At 35.1% G+C, this 15,863-nt stretch overlaps 2 protein-coding genes across 10 annotated transcripts in view; one reads left to right on the top strand and one right to left on the bottom strand.

Annotated features, from left to right (window-relative positions):
- The window catches only part of LOC126759943 (monocarboxylate transporter 5), a 272,426-nt gene that overhangs the window by 76,624 nt on the left and 179,939 nt on the right, over positions 1 to 15,863 (top strand). The gene's annotated exons all lie outside the window — the stretch shown is intronic.
- LOC126759941 (mucin-5AC) overlaps positions 1 to 15,863 on the bottom strand; it is a 129,590-nt gene that overhangs the window by 87,081 nt on the left and 26,646 nt on the right. The window lies entirely within an intron of this gene.

Genomic DNA, 15,863 nt, shown 5'->3' with positions numbered 1-15,863 from the left:
TGTATATTTTATCCTCAAAAGTCATTATTTGGCAGAGGAAAATATTGCTGCATTTTTTCTAGAATGAAGCAACTACCGTTAACAGGAAACGCTATGCCATAGATGCATGATGAGAATGCTTATATGGATTACGTTTGCTTTCAACCAGACACTCTATTGAAGGTCACTTTTGGTGATGGTATTATCTTTTTCTCGAAAACTCGTAACGCCGAGTCATCAGGTGTTGTCATCGTCCCTGCCTCTGCACCATACAGCAGGACCGGGATGATGAGTCACTTGTAGAATTTGGTCTTTGTTCGTCGAGAGACCTCTCTAAGTTACACTATAGCTGTATCTCGAGGCTGATGTTATTGTTGTTAATACTTGTACTGTTTCTAAGATAGACGAAATTATCTCGTGTTATATGTATTACGAAGAGTATAATGCTTTGTTTCATCAATCTCTGAGTTGAACTGAATTAGGTGAATGGTATATGACAAAAAAATGGTATCGGGCTTGAAGCGCTCAAGATATAGTAAATATTCTGCGATATAGTACTTTAAAAATCTTCAAGGTTTTATTCAAAGTTATTATCCTGCGACACCGCACAATGAAATAAAAGGAGTTAGTGTTAACAGTGGATGAATAATACCAAATTTATACGCGTTCTTATCGAAATCCTTTGAACTCGAATAGGATGAGTATAAAGAAACTGTATTTCGTAAGAGCAATCAAATAAATATAATGACTGAAATAACTTTCTAGGACCTAACTAGAATGGATACGTACTAATACCTGATATCTACAAATAATATCAATATATAATGTAGAACATTGATTCTATCTCCGAAACACGATAAAAATTACTTATAGCAATAATGACCTCAACTTCCACCTTCGAAGCATCCATTGATCATTTATGAGTTATGTGTTCCACATGTCCACCTAAAGCTTTTGTGAAAAAATCCTTCAGCAACATCAATCAAAAGAGCCAGCAGAACGCTGCTCAGGCAAATGCCTTCATTATATACACATTTTACCCCTATAATTCCCAAAGCAAGTGAGGCGAGAGCATCAAATGAATTCCATTCATGCCAAACAAGGAATGATGGTAGTCGTTGGGTTTTCAAAATGCTTGACAATTCCCAAAGCATAAATAACACTTGAATGATAATATTCAAAATTCCTATTTATCAAACGCTCTCCATTAAGCACGCCCTCTCTGTGTATTTGACGGTCGCTGAGACAAGAGCAATGGATTTTGAAATGTCGAAATGTTGTGAACAGTTAGACGCTGGGGCTCAACTGCCGGCTTTGATGGACACATATCAAGAGTTATCAAAATTGATATGGGTTTCCGTCAGTTGCATACACACACGCACGCAGAAGCTGCTGTGAGCCTTCCTCTGATGGACGAATTGGCGTTTCACTTGGGAATTTCGGCGATATTCGAGTGCACAAGTGGACCGTTATTAATGGCAGAGTATTGATGTAAAGCAGCACAAAAGGCACTGAAAAAAGTGAGGCTGAAAATGAAGCAAGACAATGAAGTCTGAGGGCGAGCACAAAGAAAAGCGGAAAAGAGTGAAATAATAGGTGTTGTGAGAATGAAGATGGCTGTGCAATATAAACAACCGTTAGCAGGATATGTACTATGCCTTGGCATAAGTGTATGTCTGTGTGGTTTGTCAAGGGAATTCGCCAACTGTGCGCCACATGTGGTCAAAATACGCAGTCAAAGAAACTTAATCGAGTACAAAGTGCTGCCAAAAACACGAAACAAATGGCACATGCCGGCACACACACACACTCACACTCACATACACGTGAACCCACACATGCAAATGCTGAAGTCGAGAATATGCGTGGTACAATTTCAAACATTTATCAATTTGACAAAGAGGAACGGGAAAGGAAGAATGATGATATAATTTTTTCCATAAAAAAGACTTCAGTCAAGTGAAAAAGACGATAGGACATGAACAAATTGGAAATCTATAGGAGTGATATTCGTTTTTTTTTTTATTGAATAATAGGTTAAATTGGCCAACACGGGTCGGCTGCTCCAACTGGTCATTTGAAAATATGTCAAACGTCAATGAAACTGGAAATGCTGTGTGTCTCTGCCAGAAGTGCGCAAAGCGTCGAAAATGGAAGAACACATCTGCGCAATGTACAGTTGAGAAAGAAAATAGATTGCACGAGGCATAAAGAGGCGAAAAATAGAAATCACAACAGACAGCTGCATTTAGGAAAAGGCTCATTGAGTCCGATAAAAACTGTTTAACTGAAACGAGAGCTCAGTTATAGTATGACTCGAGACTCTGAATTGATATATTTTCAATGCCATATCTGACATGTGAACTTTTCATATTATTTTTGTTATCTTTTTACTTTAATATATACACTTTTTAATTTTTGTTTGTGGTCACCTCATGTACTTCTACTGCGTTCAATTTGATTGACAGCTCGGATTGCGTGGCAACACCGTGGTTTATGCCACTGATACACATCATTAATCAAGCAAGGCTTTGTGCCAATGAAGATAGCATTACACATACAAACAGTATTTATAGTCTTCCATATATTTTCCTTTCCATACACACATACATATGTATGCCATTGTAATCATGCGTTAATACTCGTCCCGTCCCGGTCGGTGTTTGTGCCAATACGCCTACGGTCATGGCTATGTAATTAAATTTAATTTAATTCACTTTTATTGACCACAAGCGCCACCATATGCCATACCGCTTTGCAGTAAATTTCACACATTGACGTGTGAATCAAATGCGGGCATACCGTTATTTACAATCGCAAACTTAATTTATTGCATTTGCCGCTATGCACGCAAACGTGTGCCCAGTAGGAAAACCGAGGTGCTTTGAAAGGGCAGATATTAAAACTAAAAACAATCAATCTGCTTTCAAAATTACGAAAATTTAAACATTTTTTTTACAAATTTTATCAGTAAATAGTTTGTGGCGTAAGTTCCAGGAAAGCACTATATATTAAACGTACCATTTATGAAATGATAAAAGTGTGATAAACATTATTATATATTTCGGTATCAAAACTTTTTGAACATTATATTTTTAGGAGTTCTAAACCCTCATTAGTTTAATGACATATTTGCTTAGCCTGAAATATTGTTTGCTTATTTTGGGGGTCCAGAAAGACTTTGAAAGATTTCTGATGGACAAATTTTATAAGTTCTGAAAGTTTGAAATCTCCAAATATGTATTTAAGAACATCGAAGAATCAATTATATTTTCGCCAAAAGTTTTTAACAGCCTCATATTCTCTCGTCCGCTGCAGAGTTATACAGTTGGATTCCATACAAATTTGTATTGTATTGTATATACATATATGTATATTTTCTTGTAAGCCAGTCTCTTTTCTTTGAGTGAGGCCAAATTGTTTGTTCGATTCGTCAATTACAAAACTTTATTTAGTCTTGATAATTTTGAAACTTCAGTAGAAAAATACTCTTTCATTGACCCTTCAGATCTTTCCTCTGTATAGTATGCTGAAGGAGGCTATGGTTTACCACGAAGCAGTTAGAGTTCCAACTTTGGGTTTCTTGTAGTTAGTAGAATTTCATATTAGCGAAAAGAAATGACCGTTTAGTAAGAATTAAAAGTGGTTTCCTCAAAGCATAACCGCTTTTAAAAATCCCATAACTTGTCGTTTAAACTCGTTTTGGTCTCAATTCATTGTCTGCTCTGTAATGAGCAATATTGTGGTAGTTAATCCACAAAAGGATCCTTAGAAGTTTCTAAAAGGTTGAGCGATTTCAGCGGGTTACATGTGTTAACAGGTTTAAAAAAAGTCTTTTTATCTTATTAAATTTTACAACACCTCCAGAATAGTGCCTTCAGTTTTCAAGTTGATCCGTGTAATAGTTTCGGAGATACCAATAAAGGCTAATAGCACCGCCTTTAAACGCCTTTCTCTCGAAACTGTGTTTTCGAAGTCGGTTTGCAAGATTCATCGAGAATTGCTCTACCGATCTTCATGAAATTTTACACAGGTCTCAGAGGCTTGGACTTGAATTTCTGACTTGGACGAAAGTTTTTTTTCGATTTTCACTGAAATTTTCATTTTTTAATTAAAATTTTCTAATAAAGGGCTGTTTTTACCTGAGGAAACCCATGTAACCCCTTAATGAAAAGTTGCTCATATCGGAAATTTTTTATTCGCTAAGCAATGCCCGTCCAACAAAATATCTGAGCTATGTATATACTTAATTTCTGCTTCTACCAGGTTTCCTATAATTGCTCGTTCCAAGTAAAGGTTCATTACTCTACCTTCAATATATAAATATTTTTGATATGTATGTATATACTTGTAAGCAAAACCAGATATACATATATACATGCATGTATACATATAGTATGTATACGGATGTACTCGTATAAATATATACGCTAATAAATAAATCATCATGTTTAATCAATCGCATCCGCTTGTAAGGTCGTTTAAGATTTATTAATGATCAGCATTGTTATTTCATTACTCAACAGCACAAACTGACAGCTGAAAATCAATATTTTTATTTATTTGTATTCCTATACGGGAATTTGTGTTTTATGCCGTTATTAATATATATTTACACGGATACTTAAACACTTCTACAGCACGCTATAAACAAATAAACAGCAGGCATACACTTTACGAATGCGAAAACATGCTGAAAGGCAACAAAAGTATTGCTGCATAAATATTTGTTAATTGTTAGTCGTTTCCAGATACTTACACCTACATTTATGCTATTTCCGGCAAATTGGTGGATTTGGCAAATAAAAAGGAAGAAGCCTGCATAAATATTTAAGAAATATAAATAATAATATAATAGTGAACTACTGCAGCGTATAATTCAGATAGAGCTACAATTCCATATATATGTGCATAATAATTAATTTAATTAAACTTATAAGTGAAAAAATTTCATATGCTCTACATATAGATTAGACGAGCCCAAAAAGACATATACAGTGGTATAAGCCCAAAAAGAAATAATGATTGATATACGGGTTAAAATGAACCTATACGAGGTGTGTTCAGTAAACAACGCAAAATTTAAATATTATTATGTAGATATACATACATATCAAGTATAATAATATATAATTTTCAGTTGCTCTCATTGTTTCCTCTATATGATATTATATGAATTTTTTATTCTCGTATGCAGAAAAACAAAAACTATCCCATGATCTAGATTTTTAGCTTAGATTTAAGAGGTAACGATGAGCATTCAAAGTTTTTCATATAAATAACACGTAAAAAAGATGCTTTCTTTGAAAATGCTATGTTTTTTTTTAAACCTTTCAGGGAAAACATTTATTCTTATATATAAAATCCGTGAAAAAAGGTTAATGGTCAGAGCATATCTGTTATACAATGTGACAAAAAAGTGTCGAAACACTTTTCATAAGCACTTTTTGGGATGGCTTTCAGTGAATTTTGTTTTATCTCTTCGATCGCTTGAAAACGGGTTCTACGGAGCGGCAATTTCAGTTTCGGGAACAAGAAGAAATCACACGGATACGGTTTTTGATCTGTGGTACTCATTGCTCTTTTGGCTTTAAATTTGGTCACAATAGTGACTCGATGCGATGGTGCATTATCATCGTGTAAAATCCATGAATTCTTCTTCCACAATTCCGGCCGCTTTCGACGTATGTTCTCACTCAAACGCCTCAATACGGCCAAATATAACTCTTTTTTGACCGCTGTCCCTCCCGAAATTCATGATACATTAAACCACGAATATCGAAAAAACAATGAGCATCCCCTTAATTTTTGAGCTGCTTTGCTTGCGGTATTTTTTTGGTTTTTTTGGTACCTGTTTGCATGTCAAACTCATAAATCCATGTCTCACCGGCAGTTATAATGCTCTCCATGAATGTGGGATCGGAATTCGCACGATCAAGTGTTCAGAAAGACTTTGTTACGGTACTATTTTTGAAGAAAATTCAACTTTACTGGAACGGTTCGAAGAAGAACCCAAAATATCCACCAAAATCATTCGAACAGACTCGTGAGAGATGTCGGGCTCTCTTGCCATCTCTCTAACGCTTGCCTGATTGTTCTCAAGCACCATATCTTTCACTTTTTTAATATTTTCAGTTGAAAAGGTTGAAGGTCGTCCATAGACAGTTCTAAACCTCTGGAACGTGTTTTTAAATTAGCTTGCGCAGTTTTTCACACTTGGTAGATTAAAAGACTTGAGTGGCGAGCATAGTAGTAAGCCCGAATTCGAAAAAAATTATAATTTTTCTAAAAAATTCAAACAAATACCCTATCAAACGATTCAAATTTGTTTTTTTTTTTTGTTATTTTATCTACCAATTATTTCGAAATACCTCTGACAACAAATATAAAGTTTACTAACTACTAAAAATTCCAAAATTTTGAGGTAGGAGTTTTGGTTTGAAAAGTAGGATTTTGTTCAATTTTAAGTCGAAATCAGGTGAAAAAATTTCTATTTTTAATTAAAGAAATACAGTGTGTTTGAAACATAAGGAGGTACATCAAACTTCGTGAAAGACAAAAAATTGTACAAGATAAAAAGGAAAAAAAAAAATCAGAAATTTAGTTTTTAAATACATGTTGAGGTTGTGTCCATAAGGTGTTGAAACAAAAGTTTTTAGTTAGATAGTTGTTAATCCTTTAAATAATATAGTAAACAGTGACTAGATTGTATTAGGAAATCGGTCTTTCTATAGGCATTTATTTAATGGTTTCTATGTGGCAAGAATAAGTTATGTTTTAAGTGGGTAAACTAGCTACTGTTGATCGTGAGAAAGTTATACAATCTATGTAAGTCGTCCTTATAGGGGTCTTAACTCCGAAATTCAATTGAAAAGCCAAACAAAATAAAACAAATGATCTAATAAAGCAAAAATATTGGTGCTTCTGTTAATACTGCTATTTTTATATCCTAAATAAAGGGTAGTAAGCATCCCATGTAGTTTGTAATCTCCAGACGGAAACGTCAGATATTGTAAATAGTGTAGTATCTGAGCCCATTTAGCCATGTCCCTCTGTTTATAGGCGAACTAGTGGCTCAGTTTGTGGTTTGTGAGATACGGCTCCCAATTTTTTCTTTTCAAGATCGATCAAAATCGAGATAGAGATCTTCATAAAATATATTTTTTCTAATTAAGTGAACTGAAATCGACTTGAGGGTTGTTTGTAACAAACATCGTAGAAAACGTTTTTCTTTGGATACAAAATATTCGGAGCTACGCGTATAGTTGCTATGATATATAGTTGCTATGGAAATATACATTTGATGCCTATCAAATGTTTACCAATCTATGGTTGCGTTGGTGCAGCTGAAGTTAACATTATTTATTATTTTTCTTAATCTAACTCCACCCATTTTAAAACAAAAATGGTCTTGTCAAAAAAAGCTATATATACATATATATAAGCTATGTTAAAGTATCCTAGGTATCAGTTTTTACCAATTTATTTAATTTATCAAAGGTTTATTTAAAATTTACCCACATCTGAGAATAATTTTTACAATAAATATTATTGGCTTAGTAATGATTACTGGGTCCAAATGTTTTCAATACTAATGGAATCAATGTAAGACAAAGAAACTTTCGCTTATTCACTTTTCATTATTGTACAAGCGACCAAGTTGATTATATAGGCAACGGATATTCGATACCGTTAAATTCGAGTTACCAGTTTTTGTTAGAAGGAACAATAATTTACAAAAATAAATAAAAAAATTTCTATTTTTAGTGCCACAAATGTATATATTTTATTGCTTTCGATCGATTTTCCTCATTGCTATTATTAGATTGCTCCGCTGGCTGCATTCGTTTTGCTTGAATAGGTATTTGGTAGGAGTGAATAGATAATTTTAGTGCATACATGTGGCATTTACATAATAAATAAATATTTTCTGCCCCATCCACCATACCCACGCCTGCTCGGTTGTCTTACATGTACGGGAGTGATATGTGTTCACATGTGTGGGTGCTTGAGATGAGCAATAATGCAACAAAAGCGTCTATAGGAGTATTAATAACAATACAAATACATTAACAAATATGAGAAACAATAAGGCTGACAAAAAAGCAGCGAAAAGAGCAAAGCACACACATGAAAAGATACGCTGTTATATACATATGTACGTATATTTACACATATACTAAGGTGTCCGTTTTTGCCAAATTGATTTTTGTTTTGCACATGGCCTGTGAGCTTTGAGTTTTTGTCTTAAAATAAGTATACAGCGTTAGAAAGATATTTATTTTACATTTAAGTTTTGATTGATATGGAGTTTTTTTGATTTTTGAACTTTGAAAATGTGATCCACTAATACAGAATTTTTAACTCTACAAATAAGGTCTGAAAAATATTTTTCGTAAAAATAATCCTTTCAAAGTTATACGCAGTTAAAGTTATACCTCAAATGATCTGGTGGTACAAGTGTTTGTACATTCTGTGTTGCTCATACGACATGGTGTACTTCGAGTATATGAATGCACTATATTTGATGTATATATTTTACTGTCAATAATAAAGGAAATATTTAAAGGAATGTTTTTCTGAAAAACAATAGAGACCTGTTTTGTACAACGGAAATTTTTTATTCGAAAATCTTTTCCTTAAAGTCAAATGTTGATTTGCTCTTGGCAAAAAAAAAAAATTATTACAAAAGATCCTCAAATTCCATATAAAATAAGTGGAAAAAGTTATTTGATTGAGACACCTTTCGAATTAAAAATGAAGAGCTTGTTTAGGTTGGAACCATCTTCTTAAGGCGAAAATTGAAACTTCATGTGGCGTTTGCAAGAATAACCCCATGTGGGAAATAATGAACACCCTAATACATACATATCCATGAGATGAAGTAAAGAGAAATGCCAGCGCGTTAGTAACTGGCGCGATAAGTAAGCTTGGAGTTCGGTTACTAAGTGATGGCGTCGATAGAATGTCACACTAACTGGCTGCCATGGCGCGCCTTCAAGGCGAAAAAGCAAAAACAAAAGCAACGCGATAATAAAATAAAATAGCGCATATTTTTATACGCTGTCAATGGAAGTGAAGAGCTGGGAGACACACACAAAATGGCTCCCACTCGCCCCTATCTACAGTTGAAGGTGATACTTATGCAGCCACCCACACGCTCCCATACATATTAAGTATATACGTATATATATTGAATGCTGCTATTCCACCGACTTAAGCACGTTGTTAAGGCATTGACGTTGCGAATCGGCAAGCCCTGAGCACTTCACTGCTTGAGATATTCTATCTTATCTTACTTCTTCTTGCCTATTTTAACTCATTGCTTGCCTGCCTGCTGACTTCTCCTGCTTATTGTTGGTGACATTAAGAATGCAGGCAACAACAACAACAACGAGTACAAGAAAATCAGGCGCATAGTTACAGCACGCTTTTGTGGAAAGGAAAACAATGCAAACGACATTAAGGAAATGGAAAGTAGCGACCAAAGCATGTTGTTATTGTAATGAGCAAGGAGTTGTGGTATGGTGGGAGGGAAAAATGTAAGAAATTGTTGGCAGCAGCAGCTGCTGAGTGAATACTTGGAATTGTTGTCGAGGAAATTGTCAGTAGCTGTTTGCATAAAGGCTGCACTATAAAGCTTATAAATCTATGCTGCGGAGCCAAGCTGATAAAATGCATAATAGCTGGAAACGATAAAGAAGCCAATTGTGATGAAGAGTGATTGTGCTTGACATGCAAGTGGATGGAGAAGCAGTGTAAGTGCGCACATAAATAGTTTATATGTAAGCGAAGTGTTTAAGGCTTGAAGCTTCGCATGCTTCTTTAAATTTTAGCTATGAACAGTTTGGCGCATAAAATATCAATATTTTTTTTACTTTGGTCTATTCTGTTAGTTGGTAGCTTATCTTTGGCTGCTTATCTCACTAAAACGCCCAAAATAAATTCCATTAGTACTCAGAGGCGAATGAAAATTTATGGGAAGTCTAATTTGCCCAATAAAATTTGGGTAACAATAATTTAAAGCAGAGGTTCTTATAATTTATACACACAAGAATCTGGATATTCTTAATTTAATTAATAAACATTGTTTAATTGGATATTAATTAGTAGTTTTCTTCGATGTCAACCCCATTCTTCGTATATGTAGGGAGTTGGGTAAGTCAATCTCTCCTGCATGCTGCTGGTTCGATTACAGAGAGGGAAGATCAACCAATACTGCTATGTACCAGCTAACCTCGTAGATGCAGAGTTCGCTGCAAAGAGAGGAAGTAATGTTATGCGCCTCAGAGACAAAGAGGATGCCTTTGACAACACGGCTCACAGGAGCGTAGGAAGAGTACTGGAAACAAGAAAAAACGTTAACTTCGGTTGCACTGAAGCTAAATACCCTGCACAGGTGCATTTCTGTTAGTAACTATGTGTTCAGTTTGTATGGAAGCTATATGCTATAGTAATCCGTTCTGAACTCGTACCAAAGAGTTGCATTTGATTCCGATGGTTCGCTGCAGTCAAGAGAGGAACAATAAGTAATACCAAATTTTATGCTCCAAGCATTTCAGAGACTATATGTTATAGATAGCCGTTCCGACAAATGATGCCTTTGCAAAATTTCAAAACGATATCTTAAAAACTGAGGTACTAGTCCGTAAAAATAAAGACAGACGGACATCGCTAAATCGACTAGCAAGATCATTTATATATATACTTTATAGGGTCTCCGACGATTCCTTCTGGGTGTTAGAAACTTCGTGACAAACTTAATATACCCTGTTTAGAGTATAAAAAGGAATGTGGTAGCACCGCTGCGCAGAATAGCTGAAACTACAGTAGCGGATACCAGAAATCGTCTCGGCATTACAAGAGGCTGCCCACAGGTGGAGTGGAGTGTGGAGTGCTATGACCCCTGTAATGGGGCCTTGTCGTGGACGAACTGATTGTATTGAAAACTAACATTGGAACCCGCTGTAAAGAGTATGTTATCTTAGCTAGAAAAAAATGTGAAGACACTCTTTGCGATATCGTACTAGGGAGGCCTAGCTAAACAATGGTGCAGATTGGGCTGTACATCAACCCCGTCGGATGACCATAATCCCGTTTACGAAACGCAGATCCCTGCCTGGTCTCAGGAACCTAACCCTTGGGGGCAGAGAGATAGAGATAACTAATATGGCCAAATACCTTGGACTCACGCTGGATTCCTCTCTACCTACTAAAGCACTTATAGTGTGCAATCGGCTTGCTGATAGATCTAGGAGCTGCAAGGCAAAGATAGTCAGGTGGTTGTGGATCAAAATCTTGCTACCGATTGTCACATATGGAGTGGTGGCTTGGGCCCCGAAAGCATCGCAGACTTCGGTAAGTTTGAAGTCGTGCTGGTACTCGGTCAGGTTGTCGCACACACGCTGCTCCAAATGACAGCAGAAAGGTTTGGCAGAGGTAAGGTAATCTCTTCCCAGTGCATGAAGGACTTAAGTGGCGAAATACGACTGATTCTTCTCCCAAGGCACAGCATTACCAAATGCATAAACTTCACTAAAAAGTTCAAGGTTACCATTAGCAGTGAAGCTGAATGGAAAGATTCCGCTGTCGAGTTACTGTTTAAGGATATTGAAATCAATTGGCGGATCGGAGGAGATTGAAGCAGGAGTCTCGCAGGACCACGCACCAAACTCTAAATATATACACATATAGGAAGCAAATTCTAAGCAGAGGTTTTTGCTATAAGTTGGTGCGTAGAAATAAACCTCCAACGCAACTATCGCAATGAATGTTCTCGTATAGTTATACTCAGCGACAGTCAAGCGGCGATCAAAGCGATCTCTTCTTACGAGATCAAATCGGCAGGAGTGTATAGAATGACTGAACAGTCTATCAGATCGTAACAAAGTGCACTTTATCTGAGTAACGGTCACAAAGGTATAGCCGATAATGCACTGGCTGATGAGCTCAAGTGCTCCGCAGCGTACATATATCAACATGGTAGGACCTTAACTTTCTTTGCTGTTGGTCCACATACCATCAATGAGCGGATCCGCAAGGCTAAAGGAATGGGTAGAAAAAGGTATTGGCAACAACTTCAAGGCATGCACCATGGCAAGTTGCTTATGGGTGGTTACAACCCTAAAGAGTTAAAATATGTAATCAATCTCTCTAGGGATAGACTCAGGATACCTATCGCCTTCTTCACTGGTCATTCTAAGCTTAAGAAACATTTTTATAACATGGGCCTAGCTCCTTGTGCGAATTGCTGGTTCTGCGTCAAAACACCTGTTATTTGACTGCAGAGCATTCTGTACGCGCAGGGTAAAGGCCTTTGGATTCATGTTTCAAAAATAGAGATCACATCGTCTTAATAGCACCTTGCAGTGGAATTTAATAATATGCTGGGGCTAAGTAAGTCGTGGTGACTTAGGAGAGGGCACAATAGACGTTCGGTCGCGGTTCAATCCTCACTTATTTAGCTAAGTCAATATTGTTTGGGAAACAACGAAGAAATGTAGAAAACAAAAGAAAATTGTAACCGGCCCATGGTCGGTATACATTCATGGCCTTTAGTTTAAGTATTAACTCAAAACATATTTATATGGAAGGAAGAGGCCCTTTCATGCCCAGATGATATACTACATAGTTTAACTTAGATACCTGCGACGAGTTCTGAATAATTTTAGTGAATTATGTATGACCTAGAGTCATCTCAGAGATCCAATTGATTTATATAGGAGTTATATCCACTTGTGATTTTCGAAAAATTATTGCTTATCTGACTGTACATACATATATTTTTGAGAAATTTCCGAAAATTTGAAATTGATAGTTTCGGAAATACGAGCATATTTGTAAGCAGTTTTTAAAAAATTGTAATCGGTTCCAAAAACTTGAAACGTTTTTCTCTTAACGCTGCTTTTAGTATCAGTGAAGAAAATCTCTCCGAAACTGCTGGAACTAACGGCATGAAAATTTGACAGGGCATTTTTGGAAATATTTTTACAGTAATAATCAAAATGTAGCATAAAATAAGATTTGACTACAATTTCGATTTTTTTTAAAGCATTCTAAAGTGTAAATGGTTTCTCAAACTTGACTCTACTTTTGTCAAAAATCAGAATTTTAAATAATACTTCGAACATTAACTCTATTCACTTAATGTCATAATAAACTTTTTTAAGCTTTGAATTTGAGATTTTTTAAGCAGAAAAGTCTACCTCAACGTCTAACATTTTCTTCCGAAAGCCCTCAAGAAAATGGGCTACGGAGATCAAGTGATTTCAAAATTTTTCAAAATGATTCGTTATTTTTATTAATTTAACAAAAAAAACCTCTTTAAAAAATTACTGAAAAAACGTGTCTTTCTACATGCAAGTAGGTATAACCACTTAGTTAAATATATTTTTAATTTTTAGTATTATGTTTAAATTTTTTTTCTTGAGATTATAATTGGCTTAAAAAGGATTCAATCACCTAATTTCACATCAAACTTTTTACAAACACTAAATATACATAGTTATTTGTATTTTAGTTTCCGAAATGCGTTATTTTTCTCTATTAACACAAGTGGCATGATAGCAGCTTAAGCTCCGTTCAGACCGATAAAGCTCTGTATATGCGAACTTATGTTTGTGAGTATGATAAACGCAAACTGTATATATCTATATGCCTGTGGACCCTTATTAAGCCACTGCTCATATGTGCGAACAGGCCATGCTGTGCAAATATTTTCGCTCATTAGCTCAGTGTGGACCTTAAGGCGGGTCAAATAACACCTACCAGCACTCATACATACAGACATACAAGCATACTAGTAGAGAAAAATACAAATATCAAATATTTGTTTAGGTTCAACGAAATGAATTTAACAACGAACCCAAATTGGCGTTTGCCAAGCCTTAACGTCTCACATAAAACTACGGGAAGATGATATATTATATGCCAAAAATCTACTGCAGTCATTTTATATATATATATACATATGTACATATGCATGAGTGTCTGCGCCATGAATTTTTTCTGCTAACACATTGGGTCATTTTGTGCTATTGCCTTTATATTTTGCTCAGCCTAATTGAGCGATCCACCCTGCAGATATTGTATTATTCATTGTTGCTTTAACGCCGAAAAAATTTTTCTTTCATTACCTCGTGTTTGTTAAGCACCCTTTTGCCTTAAACGATATTTGCAAAGGATCTAACACACTTGCACATATATATGACCACCTTTAGTAAATTATATACTTACGTTACATACATATTTTTTGGCAGCTTTTATTGTTATTACGTAAACAGTCGAGGAAGCAAGAAGCGATGCTTCATTGGCGCCGGTGTTTAGTTTATAAATTCCTTTGGAGCCAAATTGGACGCTGTCTTTCTTGCTCATAAATATTCTCTTTGCTCAAGGTCTCATGTCCACAACAACGTCACTGCAGTCCTTTTATAATGAACCTAATTGCAGGTCTTGTCATTTACAAATATTTTTCGAGGAAGGGCAAACTGTTATAATCGATTGACAAGTAGTGTTGGCAAGGTATACTATACATACCTATATTCATATATTCTCTCTTTTTGGGTTTTTTTTCTTGCACTTCTCTTACACAATTTCACCACACATCTATTTTAGGCGTACCACCATTAATGTAGGTACTCCTGCCTTTGCTTTTAATGTCCTTGTTTTGCTATCAGGCCGGATATTTATTTTGGCGTTCCCTTGTTTGCTTTAGCTTCCATTTTAATCCACTTCGAGTCCAACATTGTTATTCTTTGCGGCTGTGCAAATTTGCACAAGTAATATTATTGCTTTTTATCCATATTTTTCATATTTTTCATATTTTCTTTATTGATTTTCATATTTTTTGCGTTTTTGTATTCAATTTATGGTTTTTGGCGTTTCGCTCATGCTTTTTATGCCCATATCTGTCTACTTTTTTAGGTTTCATAATTTTTGGAAAAAATCGCTGGGGTTTCGCATATTTTATTCAATTTAATGCATTGTTTACTTATCTCCATGTTGGATTCTTTGTAGCAATATTTGAAATATGTCTATGTAGAAGGCATATTTTGCTTCGTTTAAATTCCAGTTTTCGAAGAAATTTTAAGGGATCTTTAAAGCAGCTCTTTTTGTGTGTATGTAAGTACGTATATGGTTGATTAAAATTTCAGTCATTAATTGTTATCCTTGGTTTTCACAAAAAATATCTTTTTGTGACCACACTTGACTCATGATGCTCACTTCTGAGAAGGTATTTGACTTTTAGTAGCAGCTAAAAATCTTATAGAGCCAAAGCGAGCGAAAAAGCTCTGTCAAACCACGTTCATTTCATTCATTCAAGAGTACTACTTGAGGTCTAGATTAGACGTTCTTTAAAACATGGTAAACTATTTTATAAAAAAACAACTTTTTGAATAGAAGTACTCAACGAGTACAAATTCTCGTTAGTGAAAGTGAACTTTATGAGTTTCTCATAAAATTTAAGATAGCGAGTATGTTTATTTACCGCACTATTGATCGTTTTCCCAAACGGTTACAGTTGATGACAGAATGAGAAGTGGTAGTGCTCTAGTGGTTTGAACTAATTTAGTCATAAAAACTGTTCCAATATTTTTTCAATAATAATATTAAGTAATAGTAATATCTAGTTTCTTAACTAAAAATTTTATACATTTTTAAATCATATATTATCCGTGAGAATTTTCAAAAATATTTCGATATATTACACCAAACCATTATCGATAATTCAATATGGAAAACATTTTTCATTGTAAGCTTTTTTTCAATATGAACTTTCATTACCGGTATAAGTAGGAATAGCTCCTCTTTTGATATTCTATATATACATACTTCTAATACAAATGAACCTTAATAATATTCTTTAAAAGCTTAGTCTCATATAT

This window comes from Bactrocera neohumeralis, chromosome 5 (assembly GCF_024586455.1).
Source record: "Bactrocera neohumeralis isolate Rockhampton chromosome 5, APGP_CSIRO_Bneo_wtdbg2-racon-allhic-juicebox.fasta_v2, whole genome shotgun sequence".
NCBI classification, from domain to species: domain Eukaryota; kingdom Metazoa; phylum Arthropoda; class Insecta; order Diptera; family Tephritidae; genus Bactrocera; species Bactrocera neohumeralis.
This window is presented reverse-complemented; position numbering and strand designations above follow the sequence as displayed.